Below are 17,809 nucleotides of genomic sequence, written 5' to 3' on the forward strand. Positions count from 1 at the left end.
GCAACTGGCCTGGATACTCATATTTCAATATTGTTCTCTGTTCCACTAGCCAATTAGTTGGAAGGGTGGCTGGAAACCTCAAACCTCAAGTCAGCTAGCTGGATACATATACTTGGAGTCTACTCTGAGATCCCAATTTAGAACCAGACTTTGCATTTAGGAGAAAATAATTAGAAGTCCAGTTTGGCTCCAAATTTAAGTCTTGATTCCTTTTAACAGAAAATCCAATAATTTTGAACCTTATCTAGCTCTAGCATACTAGTTAAAACACAGAAGCAAAGAGAAGAGGTTTGAACCTCACCTCCTTGCACAGCTCAAACAGGATGCAATTATGTCACAGCCCACAGATCAAAAGTATCAAAAATTCCAGGATCTATGGTACAAGGAATGAAGACTTACATCAGTGACATGTAGAGGCAGAAACAGGGATGATCTGGAATTCTCAAAGGATGGAAACATTGAAGTAGTATAAAAAACCTCAGCAGTGAAGACCAGCCAAGAAATACCCAATTACTGAAGAGTAAGAGCCAGGAACATTGACTTTTGTTGATGTTTTCTCTTTAAGTTAGTATTTAAATAGTCTAAATAGACACTGTTTTGAGATGGCAAACTAGGTACACTCATATACTTCCCTCACACCTTCAATCTCATGAGATGAGAGGCAATATAAGTTGCTAAAAGTAATAAACCATAATACACTGGAAAGTAGTAAGAGTAACATCAGCTGATGAGATACTTTAAAGAATTCCTGAAATCTAAGATAAACAGGATAGGGTTAAATGGAGAGAAAAGAAAATGGAGATACTACACTGCAGAATAAAATTAATGCACAGGTAAGAGCGATTACATAGAGAGTTAAAGCTGAAAATCAAAACCCAAGGAGTCAAGACAGGTAATACGGAAGTTATCAATGTATAGACTCCAAATTTTATTATTTTTGGTATAAGATACAATTGGTATACTTAAAGAAAAGTATAAAACAAAAAGGAAACTACTAGAAACAAGGTAATCTGATAAGGTAGCTGGTAACAAAAGATAATTAATATTAATGAAACAGGATATATAAACAAATACTTTTCATATTTTTTAAGAAAAAGGGGAAAAAGTAGAAAATATCCTATCAACAGCTACAAAAAAACTAGTAAGGAATGTAAAATGCGAGTAAAAAGTTTATAAAACTGGCCACCTCTCTTCTCTGAAATTATAAATCTTCTTTTGTAACCAAAAGAAGACCGGGCTTCAAGGCCAGGCGCGGTGGCTTAAGCCTGTAATCCCAGCACTTTGGGAGGCCGAGGCGGGTAGATCACGAGGTCAAGAGATCGAGACCATCCTGGTCAACATGGTGAAACCCCGTCTCTACTAAAAATACAAAAAATTAGCTGGGCATGGTGGCGTGTGCCTGTAATCCCTGCTACTCAGGAGGCTGAGGCAGGAGAATTGCCTGAACCCAGGAGGCGGAGGTTGCGGTGAGCTGAGATCGCGCCATTGCACTCCAGCCTGGGTAACAAGAGCGAAACTCTGTCTCAAAAAAAAAAAAAAAGACGGGGTTCAATTCTCCTCTATCTGTAAATTTCACATTATCCCAATGAAAATAACACTTTTTAAAGTAGACAAGTTGAGACTAACGTTCATATGAAAAAACAAAAACTTCAATTTCTGGCAATATGGAAGATTAGATATGTTGAATTACTTTCCTATGTATCATAAATGTGAGAAACTGTTAAAACAACCGTTTAAACACATTTCTGAGTGAGATGAAAGAAACTGCATCATCAGCATCAAAATTAAGCACATCTAAGAATACTAAAGGATAAGCAGGCATCATAGCTGGCTTTCACTCTGATGGTTTCTGCCAAACTTTGGAGGCTTTGAATTTTCCCTTTGGTAACCATAAAAGACAGGACAGGTAAAGACAGGGAATAAAGGTTAGATAACATAGAAAGTGGAAATCTAACAGGGAACCATATACAAAAACTGTGTCCTAAAACTAAGTGGACTTACAATAGCTACAGTATACGAGGTCCATATACCAAAAAAAAAAAAAAAAATCAACTGCACATCTATACACTAGTAAATGGTAAATGTTCCATGTGTACTCAACAAGAAACAAGTAGTCATCAGTGTGATTCAGCATAATGCACTATGTCAATTTTGTTGAGGTTGTTCACATCCTTCATCCTTAATAATTCTTGTCTACTCGTTCTATTGGCTAACAGAAACAGAAAACCAAATATCACACGTTCTCACTTGTAAGTGTGAGCTGAACAATGAGAACACATGGATGCAGAGAGGAAAACACCACACACTGAGGCCCATGGGTTGGGGAGGTGAGGGCCAGGGGACAGAGAGCATCAGGGTAAACAGCTAATGCATGTGGTGCTTAATCACCTAGGTGATGGGTTGACAGGTGCAGCAAACCATCATAGCACACATTTACCTATGTAACAAATCTGCACGTATTTCATATAAATGGAATCATATAGTATGTGACTTTTTGTTCTGACTTCTTTCACTCAACATGCTTTCAAGGCTCATCCATATTGTAGCATATATCAGTACTTCTTCATTCCTGTGTATCTAGATAATATTCTATCGTATGAATATATATTTTGTTTATGTATCAGTTGATGGACAATTTGAATTATTTCCATTTTCTAGCTGTTATGATTAAGGGTGCTATGAACATTCATATACAAGTTTTTGTGTGTACCTACATTTTCAATTCTCTTGGGTTTGTACACATCCAAGAGTAGAATTGCTGGATCATATGGTAATTCTATGTTTAACATTTTAAAGAACTCTCAAATTGCTTTACAAAGTGGTCACGCTATTTTACATTCTACCAAAAACGCATAAGCTTTCCAGTTTCCCTTCATCTTCATCAATACTTGTTACTGTCTTGCCTTTTAATTACAGCCACCTTACTGGGTGAGAAGTGGTATCTCACTGTAGTTTTGACTTGCATTTCTCTAATGACCAGTGGTGATGTGCATGTTTTCATTTACATAGTGTCCATATGTATAACTTCTTTGGAGAAATGGCTATCCAAGTCACTTGTCAATTTTTCAATTAAGTTGTGCTTTTATTGCTGGGTTGTAAAGAGTTCTTTTATTATAGACACTGGGCCCTCATCAGATATACGATTTGCAAATATTTTCTCCCACCCTGTGAGTTGTCTTTTTGCTTCCCTGATGGTGTTTTTTAGAGGTACAAAAGTTTTTAATTCTGATGAAATCTTCTTTTTCCTGTTTTCTCTTTGATGCCTGAGATTTGGTGTCATATTGCCTAAGCCAAGGTCACAAAAATTTACACCCATGTTTTCTTCTAAGACTTTCATAGTTTTATCTCTTACATTTATGTCTATGACCCATATTAATTTTTGTGTATGACATGAAGTAGAGTCCAATTTCATGTGGATAACCAGTTGTTCCACATTGTTTGGAAAAAAAAAAAAAAAAACTGTTTTACCTCCTTGGTCTCAGCACCCTTGTCAAAAAACAATCATCCATAAATGTAAGGATTAACTTATAAACTTTGAATTCTTTTCTATTGATTTATATATAATCCTTATGCCAGTATCACACAATCTTGATTATCACTGCTTTGCAGTAAGTTCTGATATCAGGAAGTGTGAGTCCTCCAACTTTGTTTTTTCAAATTATTTTGACTATTCTGTATCTCTCAAATTTCCACATAGATTTTAAAATCAGCTTGTCCATTTCTACCAGAAAGGTACCTTGAATTTTTATAGCGATTTTACTGAATCTGTAGTTTAACTTGGGGAAAACTGCCATCTTAAAAATATTGTCTTCTCATGGATGAGCCTGGAAACCATCATTCTCAGCAAACTGACAGAAGAGCAGAAAATCAAACACCGCATGTTCTCACTCATAGGTGGATGTTGAACAATGAGAACACATGGACACAGGGAGGGGAGCACTACACACTGGGGTCAGTTGGGGGAAAATAGGGGAGGGACAGTGGGGGGTGGGGAGCTGGAGAGAGATAGCAAGGGGAGAGATGCCAGATGTAGGTGATGGGGAAGAAGGCAGCAAATCACACTGCCACGTGTATACCTATGCAACAATCTTGCATGTTCTTCACATGTACCCCAAAACCTAAAATGCAATAAAATAAATGGAAAAAAAAAAATATATATATATATATTGCCTTCTAATCCATGAATAAGCAATGTCTTTTGATTTGCCTAGGCCTTCTTTAATTTCTTTCAGCAATATCTTATAGTTTTGCTTTCATTTAAAGGTACTGCTGCTGGGCATACTGAAAGAAGATCGGTTTTCTTCTTTCAGTAGTTTAAAATGCCATTTTCCATTATCTTCAACTTCCATCATTTCTGTTGAGAAGTGAACTGTCTTACTGCTTTCTGGAAGTTACATGTCCTTTTTCCTCTAGGATTATTAAAATTTTCTACCTCTGGTTTTCAGAGTTTTACTGATATGTGCCTGGGTGTAATTTTCATATTTATCCTGTCATGGAGTCTTAAGAATGGATTTGATTACAACTGAGCTTCTGTCTTATAATAGCAGACTCATTTCCATTTGTCCTTACACCTAAAGGTGACAGGTCTTCAAGGATCTAAACTGATTACCTAAGATACTTAACACAGCCTTACTCTTTACTGAAACCTGAACTCCAAGTTATGTGTTTCCTGCTTATGAGATTTCTAGCTGCTCTGCCACTGCCTAGGTAGTAGCAACTGGCTAAAAGAGAAAGGTAGGGCTGAATGTTGGTAGTTTACCTCTCAACAGCTTATATCTGCAACTCTTTGCCCCTTGAGTCTTACTAATTTCACAGCTCTTATACCTTCAAACAGATAAATTTATACTTTAGTCACAGTTTTCTAGTTGTTTTCAGCAGAACAGTTGGTGTGATGTAAGCAAGGGTGTCATAATCAGAATCAGAAGCTCCATCTAAATTATTTAGTGGGTCAAATTTCTCAAAATACTCCACTGGATTTTGATTGACATTTAATAGAATTTACAAATTAGGGAGAATTGACATTGTTACAAATATGTTGTACCATCTTTGAATATGGTGTATTTTGTTTTCAAGTCTTATGAATAATACTGTAACAGTTTAAAATTTATTCCATGTAGATCTTATGCATTGTTAGGTTAACTCCTAGATCCTACAGACATGGCTGTTTTTCTTATTGTGAATGACACCTTATATCATCATCTCTTCTAGTTAATTATTTTGAATATAGAGGAATTCTACTCATTTTTGTAAAATGATCCTTTGAGAAATGCTCTATTATCTTATTAATAGATATTGTTATCTATTAATTCTATAGATTTTTATGTGTAGGTGGTCTATAAATACTTACAGATTTATCTCTTCCTGTCCAATCCTGCTAACTGATTTCTACTGCTTTCTTTCTTTCTTTCTTTTTTTGAGGCGGAGTCTCGCTCTGTTGCCAGGCTGGGCTCGAGTGCAGTGGCGCAATCTCAGCTCACTGCAATCTCCACCTCCCAGGCAGATTCCCCTGCCTCAGCCTCCCAAGTAGCTGGGACTCCAGGTGCGCACCATCACACTCAGCTAATTTTTTTTTTTTTTGCATTTTAGTAGAGACAGTTTCACCATGTTGGCCAGGATGGTCTCGATTTCCTAACCTCATGATTCTCCTGCCTCAGCCTCCCAAAGTGCTGGGATTACAGGTATGAGTCACCATGCCCAGCCTCTATTTCTTTTCTTAATGCACTGTCTAGCACATCTTGTAACATATAAAGCTGTAACAGTGTTAACCATCTTTGTTTTGTTCCTGATCTTAGACAGAATGCATCTAAAGTTTCTCCATAAAAGGTTTGCTTTAGGTTTTTGGCATGAATCCTTTATCAAGTTAAGGATATTCCCTTTTATTACTATTTTCTGAGTTCTTGGAACATATACCTATCAAAATTATGTTTTTTCTGCATTTATTGAAATAATCATGTGATTTTTCTCCCAACTCCCCAACAATTTTTAAATACTCTATTAACCCTTTCAAAGAGCCATTTTGGGCCAGGTGCAGTGGCTCATGTCTGTAATCACAGCACTTTGGGAAGCTAAGGTGTGCAGATCACCTGAGGTCAGAAGTTCAAGATGAGTCTGGCCAACAATGGTGAAACTCCGTCTTTACTAAAAATGCAAAAATTAGCCAGGCGTGGTGGCAGACGCCTATAATCCCAGCTACCTGGGAGGCTGAGAAAGAAGAATCACTTGAACCCAGGAAGCAGAGGTTGCAGTTAGCCAAGATCACACCACTGGGTGACAGAACGAGACTCTGTCTCAATTTTAAATAAATAGAATGTGCTAGATAAAAATGTGTAGTCTCTGCAACATGCAGAATTCCATATTTATCTTTTAGGTTCAGCAGATAACATGTCATTAAAGTATTTTTTCTGTTGTTCAAGAGGCAACAGTGGTGGAGGTGGGTTCCAGGAACCAGGTATTAGGACTGGACATGGCAACTGCTGGCTCAGGGTTATCTGCGGTTTCAATAAATCGAGACTCCAGAGTCCAAAGAGTGGGTCTGGCCCTTTTCTGCCTTATGGTGCTGAATAGTATCCCAAGCAGAACCTATTTCACACCCTGCAGATAAACTGTTCAGTCTCCATAATGCCAACATGAGCTATGCAAATTAGCTATTGGAAACTTTCCTGGATAGACCCAAGCTGCCTCAGAGAGTACAGTTTATTAAGAAAATGGATCTACCCAAAAAAATGCTAATACAGGAACAGTGGCCAAAATGTCTAACAATTAAAAAGACATCATCGGCAGAGTTCCCGTGGCTCTTTCTGGACATCTGGGGCCATGAACACCATTTCTGATCAGGTGTACATTTAGACCAATCAGAACACCAACGTAGAGATGTCTGCTGAAACTTGCTCACCTACTGTGTAGTATAGAGATGACTGTATGGGGGCTTTCCCTCTCAAACTTAAGAATTTCTGGACCAAGAAAAGCCTGTTCTCTCTCAGGTAGCTTCTACGACTCCCATGTAGCCTGAAGACCCTATTCTATCCCCCACCATGTTAAGCACCATTTCAATATGGCTCTCAGCTCCCAACTGACGGAGGTGGACAGACATTCCCAACTACAAAATCTGTAAGCCTGGCTATTCTCTTTCCTACAAAGATGACAAGCACTACAGCAACAATTTTTATAGCAAGCTTGCCCAACCCATGACCCACAGGCCGCATGTGGCCCAGAATGGCTTTGAATACGGCTCAACAAAAACACATAAATTTTCTTAAAACACTATGAGATTTTGTGATTTTTTTTTTTTAAGATCATTAGCTATCGTTAGTGTTCGTGTATTTTATGTGTGGCCTAAGACAATTCTTCTTCCAATATGGCCCAAGGAAACCAAAAGATTGGACACCTCTGTTTTACAGTGAGCTTTCAAGTATAGAGATCATGGCTGAAATTTACAAGAATGGTCCAGCAGATGGAGCCTTCTCTGTGTATGCCGATTTCCAGCAGTCAAAGTCTGAGATGTCCAACATGACACCAAAGAAATGAGGAAAATCTACACCATTTGTATCCTGGTCTGCAGAATGAAGACTGCCACCCACTACTGGCTGGCTGTCAATTCTTAGAAAACTGACTAGGGTGACAATGCCTTCTTCGAATTCTCTCAGAAAAATGCCACTATGGAATCAAATCAGAAATCCTGGTTAGAAATCTCACACACTGATCAGTACTAGAAAAAGTTTCAGCATGCTGTAGCCTGTCCAGCCAGCCCTGCAAATGTTTTTTCTTAAATATGGTGAGCTGAATACTTTTTTAAATATGGCAAGTTGAATATAGCAAGTGGGGATGGGTGGGAAGTCCTTTTATTATTTTTTTAGTATGTGTGCTGCCGAAGCGAGCACAGTCCTTTTATTCTTTTAGTTCAGATATAATTCAAGAGTTTAGACAATGGCTAACGTACTTCGGGGCCTGAAGGACTAGGCTAAACCAAACTTCGTGTATTATATTGAATTATATTTAAATAGTATACACAAAGTTTGGTTTGGTCTTAACTTAGTTAGCTCTCTAACATGGAAAATAACTCCAAACCTAGCTACCTCTCAGCCTCCTTGGAGGACTGATGTTCACAGATGACACGGCAAAGTGAACCCTTCAAATTTCCTAATAAGGACTTTCACTCACACTAGCGTTCTACACAATGCTTGCTGCTCCAACTCCTACTACAATCAACCTCACAACCAGAACATCTCCAGAGTAAAACTCTGTGATAAAGGGTTTCATTTCAGGTTTTCCAAAAGAATTGCTAAAGTGGTTTATTTCAGGTTTTCCAAAAGAATTGCTAGTGGAATTCCTAACAAGGAGGATTTAAATTCCCATTTATCATCAGTATCTCTTAGCAAGTAGTTACTTTCCAGATTTGGAATAAAAGGGAAAATGCTAAGCAACTTTTCAAATGAAGAAAATCACTTTCTCCTGGGGTCCTTGAATCAGCTGAGTCTTCCAGTGTTGTATATATATCCTCTCTGTTCTTTTCTGTAGCATAATTCTTTTAATACAAGCTTTGTTTGCTACATACCTGGGCTGACTCTGTGAATGAACAATATTAACACTTGTTAGAAATGCTGTATTTGTTGCAGACTACATATCTGAACAGACTAGTCTAAAACAAAACTGGGTGGTCCTTACTGGATACAGAGATTTGACTGAATGACACACTAACCTCTAATCCCTTGGGGAAACTAATTTGGGAGAAACTAGCTTTTGACATTTTAAAAATCACTACTTTACTAATCATCTTAATATGGAATTGAAATAACTGTGCCATTAAAAGTTTCTCCCTTCAAAAAAACAAAAAATACCTCTATGTCTTGAATTTTTTATCTGCTTGATTATCAATTTCTGATATAGGTTAACCTTAAACTGTTCAAAGTTTTTGTATTTCCCAATGCAAGTTCCATGTATCAAGTGTTAGTTTATATATTTTTAAAATAATTTGTATGACAAACATATGTTCCATTATTAAACCTTTAGAAATTATTTTATAACATTTATAATTGATTATAAAATGCCTACATACAACTACACAACAAATTATGTTTATACAGTGTTAAACAACATATAACTAAAACTCAGAACAAGAAATAGAACATGCAACAGAACCCTGCCCCCACAGCCCTACCTGACCATAACCCCCACCTGTGCAACGGAATTAATCATGATCCTGACTTTTGTGACAGAGGCATATCACAAGAGGCCAGGCACAGTGGCTCATGCTTGTAATCTCAACACTTTGGGAGACCGAGGTAGGCAATAGCTTGAGCTCAGGAGTTTGAGACCAGCCTGGGGAATATGGCAAAACTCCACCTCAACAAAAAACACAAAAATTAGCCAGGTGTGGTGGCACATGCCTGTGGTACCAGCTATTCAGGAGGCTGAGAAATGAGGATCAACTGAGCCCGAGAGGCAGAGGTTGTAGTGAGCCTTAATTGTGCCACTGCACTCCAGCCTGGATGACAGAATGAGACCTCATCTCAAAAAAAATAAAATAAAGGCATATCATATGTATTCTTTACTATGTAGCTTTATGTCAGAAATGACTTGGGCAATGGTCCTCCTTTTTCTTTCTTTTTTGAGACAGAGTCTTGCTCAGTCGCCCAGGCTGGAATGCAATGGCTCCATCTCAGCTCACTGCAACCTCTGCCTCCCAGGTTTAAGTGATTCTCTTGCCTCAGCCTCCTGAGTAGCTAGGACTACAGGCACCCGCCACCACGCCAGGCTAATTTTTGTATATTTATTAGAGAGGGGGCTTCACCATGTTAGCCAGGCTGGTCTCAAACTCATGACCTCGTGATTCACCTGCCTTGGCCTCACAAAGTGCTAGAATTACAGGCGTGAGCCAGGGCACCCAGCCAGGTCCTTCTTTTTCTATTACCTGGGCAAGTTTAAGTTTAGAATTACTTCTTCCTTAAATTATTCATGAAACTTGCAAATGAATTCATCTCAATCTGGAAAAGTTATTAAATGATATCTTAAAAAGAGTAATATAGTTATATGCTTAAAAAAAAAATCAAAACAAAAATAAAAAGGTTTCCACTTAGAAGTGTCACTCCCACTCCTATCGGCATGTACTATTCCCTCGACTCCCCTTCTATTTTTACTGTCCAAAAATACAAGTGTAAACAATATTTCTACCTACCTCTGATTAGCAAAAAAAGACATACTTACAAATATTATCCTGCATCCTATTTTATTCACTTTACAATATTACCTGGAGATCACTCTACATAGGTACAGTGAACTTTCTTGACTACCACTCCACAGTATTCTATTATGTCAGTATACCATAGTTTATTCAAAGAGTTGCCTACTGTTGGATACTTGAGTTGTATTTATCTTATTTTTTTACACTTAAATCTTTGATTCATTTGTGGTTTGTCCTGGAATATGTAAGAGTTTTAACTTGTTACACAAATTGACTTTTCCAAATGGTTATCTCCAAGTGTTTCAGGACCTTATTAAAAGTTTTATTTCTAGCGGAATACAGTGGCTCATCCAACACTTTGGGAGGCCTAGGCAGGAGGATCATTTGAGACCAGGCATTCAAGACCAGCCTGGGCAACAAAGTGAGACCTTATCTCTATTAAACAAAAGAAAAGTTTAATTAGCTAGGCACAATGGGGCACACCTGTAGTCCCAGCTACTTATGAGGCTGAGTGGAAGATGGCTTGAGCCCAGGAGTTTGAAGATACAGTGAACTATAATGGCACCACTATACTGGTGAGAACCTGTCTCATTAAAAGAAAACCAAACAGACAAACAAAGAAACATCTAAACCAAGTTTCAGCAAACTATGGCCTGAAGGTCAAGTCTGGCCCATCACCTGTTTTTATAAATAAAATTTTATTTGAATACAACCACATCCATCATTCATTTGCAAACCATCTACAGCTACTTTTCACACTACAATGACAGAGAAGAATAGGTGCCACAGAGAACATATGAACTGTGAAATCTAAAATATTTACTGTCACTTTACAGAAAAAGTTTCCTGACCCATAGTCGAAACAGCCCAATTAAAATATACAGATTATCAGAATGTATAAAAAATACAAAAACCTAACTATATGAAAAGGTTATCATAAGAAAGCTGGCTATACTGAGGGCAAATCAGACTACACAACAAGGAGTACTACCTTAAAGGGAAACAGTCTATGATTTAAAAACTCAATGTATAAGAAAAATGTAACAATTGGAACATGTATGCACCAATTGTATAAAATAAAAAGTGAGGAAACTACAGAAAAATATAGACATACCCACAATTATATTTTAAAACTTTTAATAGCCTTATTCTCAGAACTGACAGAACTAAACAAAAATTAGGAATTTATGAAACAGCTTAATGACGGTATCAACCATCTATAGCTAACCAACATGTAAAATACAACAAGCAATAAATGTAGAAAAAACATTATTTTCAAGTGTACACGGAGTGTTCAATGCACACGGTGTTTCTAGACAATGGAATATTATTCAGCACTAAAAAGAAAACAGCTATCAAGCCATTTAAAGACACAGAGGAACCATAAATGCATATTACTAAGAAAAGCCAATCTGAATAGGCTACATACTATATGATTCTAACTATTCTGGAAAAGGCAAAACTATGGAGATTATTAAAAAAAGACCCATGGTGGTCAGGAGTCAGTGGGGAGGGAGGAATAAACAAACAGAGCCAGAAAATTTCTAGTGGAAACTACTCTGATACTACAATGGCAGATACGTGACATACATTTGTCAAAACCCACTGAATATACAACATAAAGAGTGAACCCTAAGGTAAAGCACAGACTTTGGGTAATAATAACATGTCAATGTAGTTTCCTGGATTGGAACAAACGTACCATTCTGGTTCAGGGTTCTGGGGGACAAGGGTTGGGTACGTGTGGGAACAGGAGGTCTATGGGAAATCTGTACTTTCTGCTCAGTTTTGCTGTGAACTTAAAACTGCTATAAAATATAAATTAAAAAATTAAAGTAACACATTATGTCAAGTAATTAAAAGAAAAAAATCCATATAATTATTTCAATAGATATAGAAAAAGCATATGACAGAATTCAGCACCCATTAATAACTATATTTTTTAAATTCTCAGCAAACTTTTATAGTAACAGAAGACAATATCTTCAATCAGATAAAAGGCACCTACCAAAATATTGCCTACCAGTGAACAATTTCACCACACTTGGTGAAATACTGAATTCTTTCTCCCTCAATTCAAGAATATCGTTAAGATCTCCATCCTTGTGACACCAATTCAATATTGTATTAGCGGTCCAAGCTAGTGTGGTAAATCAAGACAAAGAAATAGAAAGTCTGCAAAGTAAAAAGGAAGCTGTCCCTATTCTGAAAATCCTATTCTGAGACAATAGGACTGCTTACACAGAAAAACTAAGAAACCAGGGACCAAAACAACAATGAAACTATTAAAAACTAGGATCTCAGGAAATAGTCTGATATAAAAATAAACTGTATTATCTAAATATTAGCAACATAGTGTTTGAATGTAAAAATTTTAAATATATCATTTGTCAGAGTCAAAAAACTTAAATACTTAGGAATAAATTTAAGAAAATATGAAGAAGATCTATACATTAGAAGTATAAAATATCCTTGAGAAAATTAAGTTAGACCTTAATAAAAACAAAGAGAAATACCTGCCTCATAGACTAACAGATTCAACACTGGTAAGATATCGGTCCTCCCAAAATTTATCAATATACTCAGTGCATACTCAATTAAATCAGTAGGCTTTTACAAAAATTGATACATTGATTCTAAAATGCGAAAGTCTTAGAATAATTAAAACAGTCTTGAAACTTTGGGAGGCCGAGGCGGGTGGATCACGAGGTCAAGAGATCGAGACCATCCTGGTCAGCACGGTGAAACCCCATCTCTACTAAAAATACAAAAAATCAGCTGGGCATGGTGGCGCGTGCTTGTAATCCCAGCTACTCAGGAGGCTGAGGCAGAAGATTGCCTGAACCCAGGAGGCGGAGGTTGCGGTGAGCGGAGATCGCGCCATTGCACTCCAGCCTGGGTAACAAGAGCGAAACTCCGTCTCAAAAAAAAAAGGAAAAAAAAAAAAACAGTCTTGAAAAAGAACAAAGTGGGAGTCCATACACTCTGAGTTCATTACACAATCTCAATGTTACTATAAAGCTACAAAAATCAAGACTGTGGAATTAGCATAAAGGCCGACAATGAGAAAAAGAGAATAGAGAGCACAGCTATAGAACTCATGGTCTTTTTACCAAAGTGCTAAAATGACTCAATAAAGGGAAAACAGCCTTTTCAACAAATAGTGCTGAAACAACTGGCTACAAATATGAAAACAAAAATGAATCTCAATGCCGATCTCACATCATACATGAATTTGAGATGGATCACCAATCTAAATATAGCAGCTAAAATTAGAAGACTTTAAAAAAAAAAAACATAGATATCTGTGTCCTGAGTATAAACAAGGATTTCTTAGAACACATAAAATACTACCCATAATAGAAAACAATTAATAAAATTATACCTTCAAAATTGAAAACTTCTGCTCATTAAATAATTTTTTTAAAAAATGAACAAACCACACAGCCTATGACAAAATACTGCTAAAACATCTGACAAAGAACTCCTACAGCTCAACAATAAAAATACAAACATTTCAATTTCTAAAAACTCAGCAAAAAATCTGAACATACACCTCACAAAGGAAGACATAAGAATGGTTAACAGGCACACAAAAACCCCGTTATTATGCTGATATATAACACAAATGCAAACAACAATGAAAATTAAGACCACATGATACCACTACATATCCACTAGAATGGCTAAAATTAACAACAAAAAATATTGGAAGTAGGAATGTAAAATGGTATAAACCAACTGGAAGTAGTATGCCAGTTTCTTTTAAATTTAAACATGCAACTACTATTTAGCATTGTACTTCCACTTCTAGATATTTACCAAATATTTCCATAAAAACTTGTACAAGAATATTCACATCAGCTTTATTGGGAATAGCGGAAAAAAATTGGAAACAAATTCATTCTCCAACAGGAGAATGAATAAACTGTGGAACGCTGATTAAATGGTATACTGCTCAGCAATAAAAAGAAAGGATTAATACATGTAATTGCAAGGATGAATCTTGGACATTAGCCTGAGTGAAAGGTGGACACAAAAGAGCACATACTGTATAATTCTATTTATATGAAATTTTCAGTAAAAATTAATCTACAGTGAAAACTCAGAACCATTTGATGAAAGTTATGGGGAACCAACAAAGAAGAAAACTTTCTAGGGTGATAGAAATATTCTGTATCTTAATAAGGGTGATTCATTTTCCAAAAACTCAAGGAACCGTACATATACGATTAGTGTATTTCAATGTATGTAAAATTTACCTCAGAAGATCTAAACAAACAACAAAAAGATTTTGTGCTCCTAATTCATATGGCTTCACCAGTGAGGTCTTCTAGGCATATTAAAAAGAAGTAACACCAATCTTACACAAATGCTTTCAGAAGATTGACAAGAAACACTTCCCAAATTGTCTTATGAGCTAAATACATCGTTCCAAAACATAAGGAGATAATAAAATAGACAAAGGCCAATCTTTCTCATGCCCATAAACAAAAAAATTATAAATAAAATGTCAGCAAATCAAACCCAACTATGTATTAAAAGGCCACATCAGGAACAACTAAATTTCTATAGTATTGAAAAATTACTATCTCAATATTAGCCAAATATCATAGTAAAATCATATCAAAATAGATACAAATGAAGCTTTTGATAAAAATTAACTCCTATTAATGATAAAAGCTCTCTACAGACTAGGACAAGAAGGAAAAATAGTAACAATTTTTTTAAAAAGTAGTAGTAGTAAACGTCTTTCTCAATAGTAAAATGGTAAATACTTTCCCCGAATTCACAAACCAGACAAGGACGCCCACCTTTCAGTACTTAAATTCAACATTTTATTAAAGATCTTTTCTATTACAATAATACAGGAAAAAGAAATAAAAGGAATAAAGATTGTGAATAACAACTGTTATCATTATTTGAAGATCCAGATGAGTATATAGAAAATTTAAAAATTTATGTACAAACTAGAATAAGTTAATATAATCAAGTTCCTTAAATTTAAAAAAAAATCAATATTTTAAAAACTTACTGGGATAGACTGTATTTCTATCCCAGCAAGAAAATAAAAAATAGAATTCTAAAACTATCATTTACTAGCTTACCCAAAAAAATCAGACTAAAAAAAAATTAAATAAAAAGGAATTGGGTTGGGGCAGGTAAAAAAAAAAAAAATCAGACTCATAAATAAATTTAGTGAAACATGAACAAGACATCTACATTAAAAATATTTTCCTCAAAAACCAAAAACAGAAATACCATTTGACCCAACAATCCCATATTTGGATATATACCCAAAGGAATATAAATTGGTCTGTTACAAAGACATATGCACGTGTATGTTCGCTGCAGCACTATGCACAATAGCAAAGACATGGAATCAGCCTAAATGCCCATAAATGGTAGACTGGATTTTTTTTAAATGTGGTACATATACACCACAGAATGCTATGCAGCCACAGAAAAAAATTAGATCACGTCCTTTGCAGGGACATGGATGGAGCTGGAGGCCATTATTCTTGGCACACTAACACAGGAACAGAAAACCAAATACCACATGTTCTCACCTACAAATGGGAGCTAAATGATGAGTACATATGGACACACAGAGGGGAAAAACACACACTGGGACCTACTGGAGGATGGAGGGTGGGAGGAGAGAAAGGATCAGGAAAAATTAACTAATGTGTACTGAGCTTAATACCTGGGAGATTAAATAATCTGTACAACAAATGACCAAGACACAAGTTGACCTATTTAACAAACCTGCAAGTATACCCCTGAACTTAAGAATATTTTTTAAAAGACTTCTACATTGAAAGTTGTTTTTAAAAATTAATAAGTAACACACATGGGGCTCCGACTTAAGACAAAAGCTCCTTTGCAATTAAATGTGAAAAAGGTAGTCTTTACAACAAGCAATACTCAGAAACTACAAGGAATAAAATGAACTTTGACATATACCTCAAAAAACACAGACTATACCAGATGGATGAGACAGATGGATGAGACAAAATATGTTCATGATCTCAAGGTTAGAAAACAATTTCTTAAAAACACAAAAATCACTAATTATAAAGCAAAGTTTAACTAATTAGACTCCATTAACCTTAAGATTTTCTGCTTAATACAATATCTTTGGAGAGAGGGAAATGCCAAATCACAGAAAAGATTTGTCAGTCACATACATACACACACACCCACACATGTGTGTGTGCATCTCCAACAACAGACTTGAATCTAGAATATGACAGGAAGTCAGACAACTTACCCATCCAACTCCTACTTCCCAACTCCAAAATGTGCACTTCACGAAAAGGGTATCTAAGTGATGTGAGGTGATATGAAAATGTGTTCAAATGTAGGCACTATCGAGAAATGCAGAATGAAATCACACGACAATAACAGCTATTCACTCACCAAAAAGATAGCTAAACTTAAAAAAAAAAAAAAAAAAAAAAACCCACCCGTGTTAGTAAGGATATAAAGCAACTGGGACCTTTATACACTGTTGATGGGAGTATAAATCATTAACCACTTGGAAAGTTATTTGGCATTACCTACTAAAGCTAAATATGCCTACCCTGTGACCCAGCAATTTTAAATTTATATCAAACACAAATAAGTGCTCATATCTCCCAAAAGATATGCACAAAAATGTTAATAGCATTATTCATAATGGCTAAAAACCATAAACAACCTGAACACCATTAATAACTTGTAGCATATTCATATTAAGAAAAATACTGTGAACCAATGACAAACGAAAATGAATTATAAAAGTATACCGTTCAGCAAAAGAAGCCAGAAACCAAAGAGTATATATTATATAATTCCATTAATATAAAACTCAAAAGCAAGCAAAAAAAAATCTAGAGTGATAGAAGTCAGAATAGTTAACAGGGAAGTGATTATTCACACAGGGGGGCAATGAGAGTCTTTCAGAATGCTAGATATGTTCTATATCTTGATTTGCATGATGGTTTATACAAGTTCACACAAATGTAAAAATCTGGCTATGGCCAGGGGTGAAGCAAGATGGTGAAATAGAAGCCTACACCATTCGTGCTCCCCATTTTAAAAACTATCTGCAAAGAGAAAAGCACTATTACAAGAACCAAAACCCCAGTAAGCAATCACAATACTGGTTTTAACTTCGTATCTTGGAAAAAGGCATTGAGGAAGACAGGAGAGACAGTCTTAAATCATGGATGCCACCCCTATCCCCTACCCCCTTGGCAATGGCCATGAGGTATAAAGAGAGAATGAATATACTTCAAAGAGAGAAAGTGCAGGGACTCAGTGCTGCCCTGTCACAGCAGAGAATGAAGTTCTACTGGGCTCAGCCAGTGTCCATGTTTCGAGGGGACATATGACTAGCCTTAGCCAAAGGGCTAGTCAAAGCCCTATCCCAGCAGTCAACTAGAGTCTCCCAGCAAGCATCACCATTGCAACCTGAAGTGCTCCAGGGTCCTAGGAAAACTTCAAAGGCAGTCTAGAACACAAGGACTCCAATTCTTAGGCAACTCCTAATGCTTAGAGCCAGTGAACTAGGGTGGCACATGACCTAAGGAGACATCAGATGTCCATCCTCCCGTGTGACAAGAGTTAAGACTCCATCTCAAAAAA

General features: G+C 36.3%; 1 protein-coding gene across 18 annotated transcripts in view; it reads right to left on the bottom strand.

Annotated features, from left to right (window-relative positions):
* CDC42BPA (CDC42 binding protein kinase alpha) overlaps window positions 1-17,809 on the bottom strand; it is a 327,338-nt gene that overhangs the window by 252,032 nt on the left and 57,497 nt on the right. The gene's annotated exons all lie outside the window — the stretch shown is intronic.

The sequence above is a fragment of the Sapajus apella genome, unplaced genomic scaffold, assembly GCF_009761245.1.
Source record: "Sapajus apella isolate SASKATOON/1434 unplaced genomic scaffold, GSC_monkey_1.0 scaffold22, whole genome shotgun sequence".
Lineage (NCBI taxonomy): Eukaryota > Metazoa > Chordata > Mammalia > Primates > Cebidae > Sapajus > Sapajus apella.